This window comes from Trachypithecus francoisi, unplaced genomic scaffold (genome assembly GCF_009764315.1).
Source record: "Trachypithecus francoisi isolate TF-2019V2 unplaced genomic scaffold, Tfra_2.0 Lachesis_group7, whole genome shotgun sequence".
NCBI lineage: Eukaryota > Metazoa > Chordata > Mammalia > Primates > Cercopithecidae > Trachypithecus > Trachypithecus francoisi.
Window position 1 is genome coordinate 67,437,092 of NW_022681472.1, and position 14,230 is coordinate 67,451,321.

The following is a 14,230-nucleotide window of genomic DNA, read 5'->3' on the forward strand; positions in this document are numbered from 1 at the left end:
TGTAGTTTTCTGTGTATACTTTTGCATTTTTTTAAATTAAATGTATTTCTAAGTAGGTTTTTTTTTTTAGTGCCATACGTATATGCTTGCTTTGTTAATTTCATGTTTTGATTATTTCTAGTAGGTAGAAATACATTTGATTTTTATATATTGATCTTTATTCAGAGTCATTGATGAGCTTATTAGTTTTCATAAATTGTTTTGTGAAATCCTTAAGATATTCTAGATACAGGTTCATGTTACCTGTGAATAAAACATTTTTAAACCAGATGTCCTTTACCTCTTTATCTTGCTGGTTTGCTCAATTGCACTGGCTAGAATTTCATGTACTACATTGAGTAACAGAGATTCTTGCCATATTCCTGTTTGTAAGGAAAAATCATGTAGATTTTCACCATTGAATATGATACTGGTTGTAGCTCTTTATAGATATTTTTCAGTTGAAGGAGTTCCCTTCTATTCTTTGTTGAGAGTTTGTTGAGCTATTTTCCCTGCAAAAAGGCATGTCTTTCTTGAGCCATTTTCTTATTCATACACTGCAGATGACATATTTTCAAGCATTTGATCACTTGAAAAACAAACAACAAATATGTTTTTACTATAACACCAGACAAAAATAATTAATATAGTTGCATTTAGGGAGCATCAATATTAAAAACCTGCTTTTAAATCAACAAAACGTACAATATAAGTGCTATTTAATACTATGAAATATCACTGATTATTCATTAATTCTAAACCTGGTAATTAATCACCTGAATTACTGGATTTTATTCGATAAGTATGAATACTAATAAAACATCCATTGTGAACAAACATGTTTCATCTTCCCTTTTAAATTCTCTTGCAGGGAGCAAGATGGCCGAATAGGAACAGCTCCAGTCTCCAACTCCCAGCACGAGCAACACAGAAGACCGGTGATTTCTGCATTTTCAACTGAGGTACTGGGGTCATCTCACTAGGGAGTGCTGGACAATCGGTGCTGGTCGCTGCAGCCCGACCAGTGAGAGCTGAAGCAGGGCGAGGCATCACCTCACCTGGGAAGCGCAAGGGGGAAGGGAATCCCTTTTCCTAGCCAGGGAAACTGAGACACACAACACCTGGAAAATTGGGTAACTCCCACCCCAATACTGCGCTTTAAGCAACCTGGCACACCACGAGACTATATCCCACACCTGGCCGGGAGGGTCCCACGCCCATGGAGCCTCCCTCATTGCTAACACAGCAGTCTGCGATCTGACCGCAAGGCAGCAGAGGGGCTGGGGGAGGGGTTTCCGCCATTGCTGAGGCTTAAGTAGGTAAACAAAGCTGCTGGGAAGCTCAAACTGGGTGGAGCTCACAGCAGCTCAAGGAAACCTGCCTGTCTCTGTAGACTCCACCTCTGGAGACAGGGCACAGTTAACAACAACAACAACAAAAGTAGCAGAAACGTCTGCAGACGCAAACGACTCTGTCTGACAGCTTTGAAGAGAGCAGTGGATCTCCCAACATGGAGGTTGAGATCTGAGAAGGGACAGACTGCCTGATCAAGTGGGTCCCTAACCCCTGAGTAGCCTAACTGGGAGACATCCCCCACTAGGGGCAGTCTGACACCCCACACCTTACAGGGTGGAGCACACCCCTGAGAGGAAGCTTCCAAAGTAAGAATCAGACAGGTACACTCGCTGTTGAGCAATATTCTATCTTCGGCAACCTCTTCTGCTGATACCTAGGCAAACAGGGTCTGGAGTGGACCTCAAGCAATCTCCAACAGACCTACAGCTGAGGGTTCTGACTGTTAGAAGGAAAACTATCAAACAGGAAGGACACCTATACCAAAACCCCATCAGTACGTCACCATCATCAAAGACCAGAGGCAGATAAAACCACAAAGATGGGGAAAAAGCAGGGCAGAAAAGCTGGAAATTCAAAAAATGAGTGTATCTCCCTCTGCAAGGGAGAGCAGCCCATCACCAGCAACGGATCAAAGCTGGTCAGAGAATGACTTTGATGAGATGAGAGAAGAAGGCTTCAGTCCATCAAACTTCTCAGAGCTAAAGGAGGAATTACGTACCTAGCGCAAAGAAACTAAAAATCTTTAAAAAAGAGTGGAAGAATTGACAGCTAGACTAATTAATGCAGAGAAGGTCATAAACGAAATGACAGAGATGAAAACCATGACACGAGATACGTGACAAATGCACAAGCTTCAGTAACCGACTCGATCAACTGGAAGAAAGAGTATCAGCAATTGAGGATCAAATGAATGAAATGAAGTGAGAAGAGAAACCAAAAGAAAAAAGAAGAAAAAGAAATGAACAAAGCCTGCAAGAAGTATGGGATTATGTAAAAGACCAAATCTACGTCTGATTGGGGTGCCTGAAAGTGAGGGGGAAAATGGAACCAAGTTGGAAAACACTCTTCAGGATATCATCCAGGAGAACTTCCCCAACCTAGAAGGGCAGGCCAACATTCAAATTCAGGAAATACAGAGAACGTCACAAAGATATTCCTCGAGAAGAGTAACTCCAAGTCACATAATTGCCAGATTCACCAAAGTTGAAATGAAGGAAAGAATCTTAAGGGCAGCCAGAGAGAAAGGTCAGGTTACCCACAAAGGGAAGCCCATCAGACTAACAGCAGATCTCTCAGCAGAAACTCTACAAGCCAGAAGAGAGTGGGGGCCAATATTTAACATTCTTAAAGAAAAGAATTTTCAACCCAGAATTTCATATCCAGCCAAACTAAGTTACATCAGTGAAGGAGAAATAAAATACAGATAAGCAAATGCTTAGAGATTTTGTCACCACCAGGCCTGCCTTACAAGAGACCCTGAAGGAAGCCCTAAACATGGAAAGGAACAACCGGTACCAGCCATTGCAAAAACATGCCAAAATGTAAAGACCGTCAAGGCTAGGAAGAAACTGCGTCAACTAACGAGCAAAATAACCAGTTAATATCATAATGGCAGGAACAAGTTCACACATAACAATATTAACCTTAAATGTAAATGGACTAAATGCTCCAATTAAAAGACACAGACTGGCAAACTGGATAAAGAGTCAAGACCCATCAGTCTGCTGTATTCAGGAGACACATCTCACATGCAGAGACATACATAGGCTCAAAATAAAGGGATGGAGGAAGATCTACCAAGCAAATGGAGAACAAAAAAAAAGCAGGGTTTGCAATGCTAGTCTCTGATAAAACAGACTTTAAACCATCAAAGATCAAAAGAGACAAAGAAGGACATTACATAATGGTAAAGGGATCAATTCAACAGGAAGAGCTAACTCTCCTAAATATATATGCACCCAAAACAGGAGCACCCAGATTCATAAAGCAACTCCTTAGAGACCTACAAAGAGACTTAGACTCCCATACAATAATAATGGGAGACTTCAACACTCCACTGTCAACATTAGACAGATCAACGAGACAGAAAGTTAACAAGGACATCCAGGAATTGAACTCATCTCTGCACCAAGTGGACCTAATAGACATCTATAGAACTCTCCACCCCAAATCAACAGAATATACATTCTTCTCAGCACCACATCGCACTTATTCCAAAATTGACCACATAATTGGAAGTAAAGCACTCCTCAGCAAATATAAAAGAACAGAAATTATAACAAACTGTCTCTCAGACCACAGTGCAATCAAACTAGAACTCAGGACTAAGAAACTCAATCAAAACCATGCAACTACATGGAAACTGAACAACCTGCTCCTGAATGACTACTGGGTACATAACGAAATGAAGGAAGAAATAAAGATGTTCTTTGAAACCAGTGAGAACAAAGATACAACATACCAGAATCTCTGGGACTCATTTAAAGCAGTGTGTAGAGGGAAATTTATAGCACTAAATGCCCACAAGAGAAAGCAGGAAAGATCTAAAATTGACACTCTAACATCACAATTAAAAGAACTAGAGAGGCAAGAGCAAACACATTCAAAAGCTAGCAGAAGGCAAGAAATAACTAAGATCAGAGCAGAACTGAAGGAGATAGAGACACAAAAAACCCTCCAAAAAATCAATGAATCCAGGAGTTGGTTTTTTGAAAAGATCAACAAAATTGACAGACCGCTAGCAAGACTAATAAAGAAGAAAAGAGAGAGGAATCAAATAGACGCAATAAAAAATGATAAAGGGGATATCACCACCGACCCCACAGAAATACAAACTACCATCAGAGAATACTATAAACACCTCTACGCAAATCACTAGAAAATCTAGAAGAAATGGATAATTTCCTGGACACTTACACTCTTCCAAGACTAAACCAGGAAGAAGTTGAATCCCTGAATAGACCAATAGCAGGCTCTGAAATTGAGGCAATAATTAATAGCCTACCAACCAAAAAAAGTCTAGGACCAGATGGATTCACAGCTGAATTTACCAGAGGTACAAGGAGGAGCTGGTACCATTCCTTCTGAAACTATTCCAATCAATAGAAAAAGAGGGAATCCTCCCTAACTCATTTTAGGAGGCCAACATCATCCTGATACCAAAGCTGGTAGAGACACAACAAAAAAGAATTTTAGACCAATATCCCTGATGAACATCGATGCAAAAATTCTCAATAAAATACTGGCAAACCGGATTCAGCAGCACATCAAAAAGCTTATCCACCATGATCAAGTGGGCTTCATCCCTGGGATGCAAGGCTGGTTCAACATTCGCAAATCAATAAACGTAATCCAGCATATAAACAGAACCAAAGACAAGAACCACATGATTATCTCAATAGATGCAGAAAAGGCTTTTGACAAAATTCAACAGCCCTTCATGCTAAAAACGCTCAATAAATTCGGTATTGATGGAACGTACCTCAAAATAATAAGAGCTATTTATGACAAACCCACAGCTAATATCATACTGAATGGGCAAAAACTGGAAAAATTCTCTTTGAAAACTGGCCCAAGACAGGGATGCCCTCTGTCACCACTCCTATTCAATATAGTGTTGGAAGTTCTGGCTAGGGCAATCAGGCAAAAGAAAGAAATCAAGGGTATTCAGTTAGGAAAAGAAGAAGTCAAATTGTCCCTGTTTGCAGATGACATGATTGTATATTTAGAAAACCCCACTGTCTCAGCCCAAAATCTCCTTAAGCTGATAAGCAACTTCAGCAAAGTCTCAGGATACAAAATTAATGTGCAAAACTCACAAGCATTCTTATACACCAGTAACAGACAAACAGAGAGCCAAATCATGAATGAACTTCCATTCACAATTGCTTCAAAGAGAATAAAATACCTAGGAATCCAACTTACAAGGATGTAAAGTACCTCTTCAAGGAGAACTACAAACCACTGCTCAGTGAAATAAAGAGGACACAAACAAATGGAAGAACATACCATGCTCATGGATAGGAAGAATCAATATCGTGAAAATGACCATACTGCCCAAGGTCATTTATAGATTCAATGCCATCCCCATCAAGCTACCAATGAGTTTCTTCACAGAATTGGAAAAAACTGCTTTAAAGTTCATATGGAACCAAAAAAGAGCCCGCATTGCCAAGACAATCCTAAGTCAAAAGGACAAAGCTGGAGGCGTCACACTACCTGACTTCAAACTATACTACAAGGCTACAGTAAACAAAACAGCATGGTACTGGTACCAAAACAGAGATATAGACCAATGGAACAGAACAGAGTCCTCAGAAATAATACAGCACATCTACAGCCATCTGATCTTTGACAAACCTGAGAGAAACAAGAAATGGGGAAAGGATTCCCTATTTAATAAATGGTGCTGGGAAAATTGGCTAGTCATAAGTAGAAAGCTGAAACTGGATCTTTTCCTTACTCCTGATATGAAAATTAATTCAAGATGGATTAGAGACTTAAATGTTAGACCTAATACCATAAAAACCCTAGAAGAAAACCTAGGTAGTACGATTCAGGACATAGGCATGGGCAAGGACTTCATGTCTAAAACACCAAAAGCAACGGCAGCAAAAGCCAAAATTGACAAATGGGATCTAATTAAACTAAAGAGCTTCTGCACAGCAAAAGAAACTACCATCAGAGTGAGCAGGCAACCTACAGAATGGGGGAAAATTTTTGCAATCTACTCATCTGACAAAGGGCTAATATCCAGAATCTACAAAGAACTCAAACAAATATACAAGAAAAAAACAAACAACCCCATCAAAAAGTGGGCAAAGGATATGAACAGATATTTCTCAAAAGAAGACATTCATACAGCCAACAGACACATGATAAAATGCTCATCATCACTCGCCATCAGAGAAATGCAAATCAAAACCACAATGAGATACCATCTCACACCAGTTAGAATGGCAAGGATCTAGGACTAGATGTACCATATGACCCAGCCATCCCACTAATGGGTATATACCCAAAGGATTATAAATCATGCTGCTATAAAGACACATGCACACGTATGTTTATTGTGGCACTATTCACAATAGCAAAGACTTGGAATCAACCCAAATGTCCATCTGTGACAGACTGGATTAAGAAAATGTGGCACATATACACCATGGAATATTATGCAGCCATAAAAAAGGATGAGTTTGTGTCCTTTGTAGGGACATGGATGCAGCTGGAAACCATCATTCTTAGCAAACTATCACAAGAACAGAAAACCAAACACCGCATGTTCTCACTCATAGGTGGGAACTGAACAATGAGATCACTTGGACTCAGGAAGGGGAACATCGCATACCGGGCCTATCATGGGGAGGGGGGAGGGGGGAGGGATTGCATTGGGAGTTATACCTGATATAAATGATGAATTGATGGGTGCTGATGAGTTCATGGGCGCAGGACACCAACATGGCACAAGTATACATATGTAACAAACCTGCACGTTATGCACATGTACCCTAGAACTTAAAGTATAAAAAAAACAAAAATTCTCTTGCATTTAGATCAAATAAATAGTATTAATCAATACTTTCTACATTAATATATAAACCTTGTCCTCAAGAGTGTCAAATCTGCACGTGAAAATCACTACACAGAAACATGGCGTAATGTCTGATGAGATTACCTCTGGATGTGTAGTCATACATTAAATATCAAATGATTAAGAGGAAATACACTAAAAACCGTTGTTAAATATCAGTTGTTGGATCATGGTAAATTTTTAGCATCTTTTTACATATATGTTCTCAATTCAATTATATTAGACATTTTAACATGTTAGAAAGGTAAAAGCAATTAATCTTTATTTCAACAAAGAATGCCACCACAACTCTTTCCCCAGGGATGCCATCCCCCTGCAAGTAAGGGAGTTCTCAGGCTTTTACCTATTTCTGAGGCTATCTCTCTCCATTTAATCTATCTAAATTGTTTAGAAATATCCTGTGTTTGGACAAGATATAAAAGGGATAGATATGAAGCATATCATAATTGGTATGAAACATTATAGTGGAATATAGTAGAATTATTCAAGTTATCTAAACAAAGGAAACTAAAAAGTCAAACATTTAGCTTTCCTTATCTGTCATTTGTATTGCAGTGTTAGCAGTGTTCTCCATAAATGTTGAGCATCTTCTGCTATCTAAATACAACCATATTGTTTAATTGGTTTATAAGGCACACCAAAGGAACTTTCTTGTGTTCCATACTTGAGTTAATGTCGGGCAGGGAAACATGACATGGCAGCAGCAGGTAAAAGAGAACGTTTAGCAGCAATAGGATTTGCAACCAGAAAGAAACATGAAATCATAAGCTATGGGTATTTGTTATCATATTGGGAAATATACTGACCTTCCATTATTATGGCTAATACATTTATGTATTATGACCTTCCATAAGACTAAGGAGTTATGTAAATCACTCCATAATTTTAATGATTTAGTCAGCTATCTGGGTTAAATATGCTTTGTTAACTATAAAACTCTTTGAACTTTGGTGTACAAGTTCACGCCAGCCCTGCTTCCCACCATCAATCCACAATGTGTTGTGACTTATTCCTACTGTTCTGGAATAGTAGGTTTGGAATATTTTAAGTCTCTCCTTAAATTATTCACAATCTGTTCATCTTCTTTGAGTGCAAAAGTCGCCATTTGCCTTTTAGTTGCTCAGAAGCCTATTTTTTGGTATGATATTCCAAGATTTACTATTAGGCTGCAGTATTGCACATTAGAGTTCAGAAAAATATGTCTCTAAAGCTCAATTTATCTATTCAGTCTGATGTAGTTACTTGGAAAGTACAGAATAATTACTTTTCTAAAGTGTATCTGGCCTGATCTAAAGAGATTTCACTTATTCAGGGATCAACTCGACGCAAAGACTGTAAATTTCGCACAATAAGAATAACACTAACAGATTGCAGGAATTCTAATGAGTGAGTTTCCATGTCTACTAGGACCCATACAGATATGCAGCCATGGTAAAGGAGAAGAACTGAAAAGCATGCAAACTATTTACAAGATAATTACCCAAGTGGAAATTACATTAAAATACATATTTTGCTAAATTTCTAAAATTCACATATTTTTAGCTTAAAAATAGTAATATATATGGAATATTGCCTACATATAAAATTATTATACAGGTATTTTCACCATAGAGAGGAGATGCTGAAGAGAGAGTATTTGACTCAATAATTCAGCAAGTTTCAAAAGATGTTACAATAAACTGAAGTTGGCAGTTATCATGCATAATTTTCATATGTGGTTGCATTGAATTTCTAATTCTGGGCATCAACTCAGATTCTGAGAACATGTAATATGCTTTCTATTGAAACCAGCATTTGAGTAATAATACATAATATGACAATATTATGTGAGTAACATTTGTATGTGAGATATTATCAGGGCTAAAACTGTATTAGCCATAACAATATCTTAGGAAAACTTGAACTTCTTTCTTTTAAGAGGCATAGAAAAGAAATAAGAGCTCTTTCAACAGTTTGCTTACTCTTTTTCAAAGCTTTCACAAAATAATGCAAATATAACTTTTTAAAGAGCAACAAAATAGTATTTAATATCAGTAAGAAAGAGTAAGTGAACGTTAAATTTTACTGGTAGATTTTTTTTTCTAAATTGAACAGTTTACCAATTTATAACAATCTTAGTTATCATTTGTAATTAATTATGATTACATATTGCTCCATTTATACAACATTAAAAATTTAGTAATACGGGCATGTGTCTCTCAACAATGGCGATATTGTCTGAGAAATGTGTCATTAGGTGATTTCATCGTTGTACAAATATCAGAGTGTATTTACACACTCTACATCAGAGTGTACTTTCAAGCCTAGATAGAATAGCCTACCACACACTTAAGCTGTATAGTATGGCCTGTTGCTCTTAGGCTACAAGCCTGTACGTCATGTTATTGTACTGAATACGGCAAACAGTTGTAATACAATGTAATACAAGTATTTGTATCTCTAAACTTACCTAAACATAGAAAATAAAAAGATACTACAGTATAACCTCATGGTTCCACCATTGTATATGTGGTCCTTCATTGACTGAAACATTGTTAGGCAGCACCTGACTATATACTGGACACATTCAATGTCAAATGTGTATGACTGTCAAGGTGAGGGATCAGGGTCTTAGGCTGCACATAGAAAGATGTGGATTATTCTGAGACTCTACATCCTCCAAATGCCAGCTCTGCAATTTTTGTATTACTAGTAATAGTGAGTGATCTGGCTTCTTTTCCAGAGACTGAGTTTCATCTCTTCAAGGCAATCTTATTCTGTCATTTCATCCAGTCCATGCTCCTCTCCTAAATCAGAGATAAAATATATTACAAATTCTGTTACAAACTCCAGTGTTGTCACAATCAAAAAATGCCAATTTGGTGTTCCAACTAGATTAATGAAAGTGATTTCCTGAAAGTGATAAACTTTGCAAACTGACAAACAACATTCTAGTTTATACAGCATCTTGCTTCGTCTCTAGTAGCCATTTCATTTTTGGGGTGGCAGGGAATGAGTAAACCTGCATGCTTTCTTCCTTAAAATGGAAAGAAAAATAAGAAAACGTGGCCGGGCGCAGTGGCTCAACCCTGTAATCCCAGCACTTTGGGAGGCCGAGACGGGCGGATCACAAGGTCAGGAGATCGAGACCATCCTGGCTAACACGGTGAAACCCCGTCTCTACTAAAAATACAAAAACTAGCCGGGCGAGGTGGTGGGCGCCTGTAATCCCAGCTACTCGGGAGGCTGAGGCAGGAGAATGGCGTAAACCCGGGAGGCGGAGCTTGCAGTGAGCTGAGATCCGGCCACTGCACTCCAGTCCGGGCGACAGAGCGAGACTCCGCCTCAAAAAAAAAAAAAAAAAAAAAAAAAGAAAAATAAGAAAACGTTTACAAGCCTGGTTTTCAACAACTTTAGTTTAATTGATAAAAGAATACACACACACACACACGTTAGATAGTTTCCAAAGACAGTGTGAAACCTATCTGCTACTCTCTATGTGCCATGCACTACCTACAACCAAGAGTGGAGATGCTCTTTGAATCTGAGCTGAGCCTGTGACTGCTTTGATCAGTGGAATGTGGACAGAGTGCAGTCTTCGGCTACTGAGCACTGTCGTTAAGATTTGGCAGTCTACTCTCCCTATCATGGAAAACTATGATTCCAAATAAGAGTGCAAGTTATTCTGCTAGACAGAGAAACCACTTGTTAAGGTCTTGAAAGTTGAGACACAACATAGAGAGAGGCCACATGGAGAAGTACACAGGTACCAGATATCCAGACCCAACTGGTAGGCCCAACAGTCATGTGACTTGACTCACTTAAGAGACTTCAACCTAAATCTATCAAGCCACCTAACGACTCTACTTCTGCCAGCTTACAGAATAAAATGCCTATTGTGTAAATCACCAAATTTGGAAGTTATCTGTTATTCAAAAATATTGAAGTGAAATAGATGTTTTAATGTTAAGTGGAATGTTGCTTTTGAAAAAAGCTTCACATACATATTATACACTTTGGGACATTATGGGAGATGGAAGCTGGAAATGCCTTGAGAAGATTGTTAGGCATGAAGGAAACTTTGGAAAGTATTATTTGAGCTGGAAAGAAAGAGACACAAGTTCTATAAAAGCAATATAATTAATAAAATAATCAATAAAAGGATTATGAAAAATTGAAAATGTTACCCCAACTTGTTGATCTGTCTAAAGATAGTACCAGAAAAAGTTTTGAGAGTGTGAACTTTTTAAAATATAAATATCATATTTGTATATCAGTTGATGATAAAGTACACGAGTAGCCAGAAGGGCTAAAAAGTAAGTGCTCAATTTTTCAAGATAAATTAGAGAAAATACAAAAATGCAATACTTTTCTGTCTTCAAAAATAAAATTTTGTCTTATTCTCAGTCTCTGTGGAACACAAAAAGAGCTTTCAAAGTAGGAAATAGCCTCAGAGCAAAGGTCAAATCTTGTCCATTGCCAGTATAAACTGATCTCTGTGTAAATTTCAAATCAGGGATCAGCTGTACATGCCTTTGTTAAGGCTCAAAAAACTTCAATTTGTCACCTTTAGAAATTTTCAGCTAGACAAAAAGACCTCTAGGTCAAACAATAGAATTTCTGAAAATTTTAAGAAAACTTTTACCTCAGTAGCCTTGGATGGGAGGTCTAAGGTACAGAAGCTCTTACTTCTGAAGGGAATGTGAGTGCTATTTTTTGTTTTTATGTGTTTTCTTGTCTAATGAGTTTTATTATAATACGATAAATTTAAACAACCTACAAAGCTTATTGAAGAAATTATAACATATTGAACTGAAACAAAAGGAGACAGTTTATTATGAAAAGAGATCACACGGGACCTCAAAATTTTAAAAGCATGAGCCTTTTCTTATAGAAAACTGAGGTTAAGTCAGAGGGCATATGAAAATTCCTGAGGATGGAGCCAAGATCTACGGGGAGCCACTTCATTAAAACTAGAAGGTCTAATCAAGGAACCACATGTAGGTACCCAGTTGGATATTTTAAAAACTGTTGTCTTATTGGGTCCTTTATGTTCTTCTCTAAACTGGAACATATCTCAAAATAATAAGAGCTATGTATGACAAACCCACAGCCAATATCATACTGAATGGACAAAAACTGGAGGCATTTCCTTTGAAAACCGGCACAAGACAAGGATGTCCTCTCTCACCACTCCTACTCAACATAGTATTGGAATTTCTGGCCAGGGCAATCAGGCAAGAGAAAGAAATAAAGGGTATTCAAACAGGAAGAGAAGAAGTCAAATTGTTTCTGTTTTCAGATGACATGATTGTCTCAGCCCCAAATCTCTTTAAGCTGATAAGCAAATTCAGCAGTCTCAGGATACAAAATCAATGGGCAAAACATCACAAGCATTCCTATACACCAATAACAGACAATCAGATAGCCAAATCACGGGTCAACTCCCATTCACAATTGCTACAAAGAGAATAAAATACCTAGGAATACAACTTAAAAGGCATGTGAGGGACCTCTTCAAGGAGAACTCCAAACCTCTGTTTTTGGAGATAAGAGAGTACACAAACAAATGCAAAAATATTTCATGCTCATTAATAGGAAGAATCACTATCATGCAAATGGCCATACTACCCAAAGTAATTTATAGATTAAATGCTATTCCCATCAAGCCAGCATTGACTTCCTTCACAGAATTAGAAAAAACTATGTTAAAATTAAATTTCATATGAAATCAAAAAAGAGCCAAGACAATTCTAAGCCAAAAGAACAAAGCTGGAAGTGTAACACTACCAGACATCAAACTATTACAAGTCTACAGTAACCAAAACAGCATGGTACTGGCACCAAAACAGATATATAGACCAACAGAACAGAACAGAGGCCTCAGAAATAATGGCACACATCTACAACCATTTAATCTTTGACAAACCTGAGAAAAAACAAAAAAGCATTTAATGAATGGTGTTGGGAAAACTGGCTAGCCATATGTAGAAAACCGAAACTGGACCCCTTCCTTACATCTTACACAAAAATTAACTCAAGATGGGCTAAAGACTTAAATGTAAAATCTAAAACCATAAAAATGCTAGAAGAAAACCTAGGCAATACCATTCAGGACATAGGCATGGGCAGACTTCATGACTAAAACACCAAAAGCAATGGTAACAAAAGCCAAAATTGACAGATGGGATCTGTTAAACTAAAGAGCTTCTGCACAGCAAAAGAAACTATCATCAGAGTGAGCAGGCAACCTACAGGATGGAAGAAAAATTTTGGAATCTATCCGTCTGACAAAGGGCTAATATCCACAATCTACAAGGAACTTACACAAATTTAAAAGAAAAAACAAACCATACCATCAAAAAGTGTGCAAAGGATAGGAACAGACACTTCTCAAAAGCGGACAGTTACACAGTCAACAAACATATGAGAAAAAGCTTATCATCACTTGTCATTAGAGAAATGCAAATCAAAACTATAATGAGATACCATTTCACAGCAGTTAGAATGGCAGTCCTTAAAAAGTCAGGAAACAACAGATGCTGGAGAGGATGTGGAGAAACAGGAACACTTTTACACCATTGGTGGGAGTGTAAATTAGTTCAACCATTGTAGAAGACAGTGTGGCAATTCCTCAATGATCTAGAAACAGAAATATCATTTGACCCAGCAATCCCATTACTGGGTATATACTCGAAGGATTATAAATTATTCTATTATAAAGTCACATGCACACATATGTTTATTGCAACACAATTCACAATAAAAAACTTGGAACCAACCCAAATGCCCATCAGTGATAAACTCCATAAGGAAAATGTAGCACATATATAACATGGAATACTATGCAGCCCCAAAAATGATGAGTTCATGTCCTTTGCAGGGACATAGATGAAGCTGGAAACCATCATTCTCAGCAAACTAACACAGGAGCAGAAAACCAAACACCGCATGTTCTCACTCATAAGTGGGAGTCAAACAATGAGAACACATGGACAAAGAAAGGGGAACATCACATACAACTGGGGGCCTGTTGAGGGATGGGGGACTAGGGGAGGGATAGCATTAGGAGAAATATCTAATGTAGATGTTGGGTTGATGGGTGCAGCAAAACCACCATGGCACGTGTATACCTATGTAACAAACCTGCACATTCTGCACATGTATCCTAGAACTTAAAGTATAATTTAAAAATGTTAAAAAATGTTATGAGCTGCTTATTACTCTCTTCCTACCACTTTAACTCTATTTGAATGTGAGCCAACTACACATTCTTTGTCCTTGTTCACTATTATGTATTTAGTGAATGGGGTACTGAGAATTTGT

At 37.8% G+C, this 14,230-nt stretch overlaps 1 long non-coding RNA gene across 1 annotated transcript in view; it reads right to left on the minus strand.

Moving 5' to 3' along the window:
• Nucleotides 1-248: 248 nt before the first annotated feature.
• Nucleotides 249-14,230, minus strand: part of LOC117079419 — a 72,905-nt gene continuing 58,923 nt past the window's right edge. The window contains exons 5-6 of the long non-coding RNA XR_004435424.1: nt 9,375-9,711; nt 249-568 (exon numbers count right to left, since the gene is read on the minus strand). This is a non-coding gene — a long non-coding RNA (uncharacterized LOC117079419). The remainder of the gene's footprint in view (nt 569-9,374; nt 9,712-14,230) is intronic.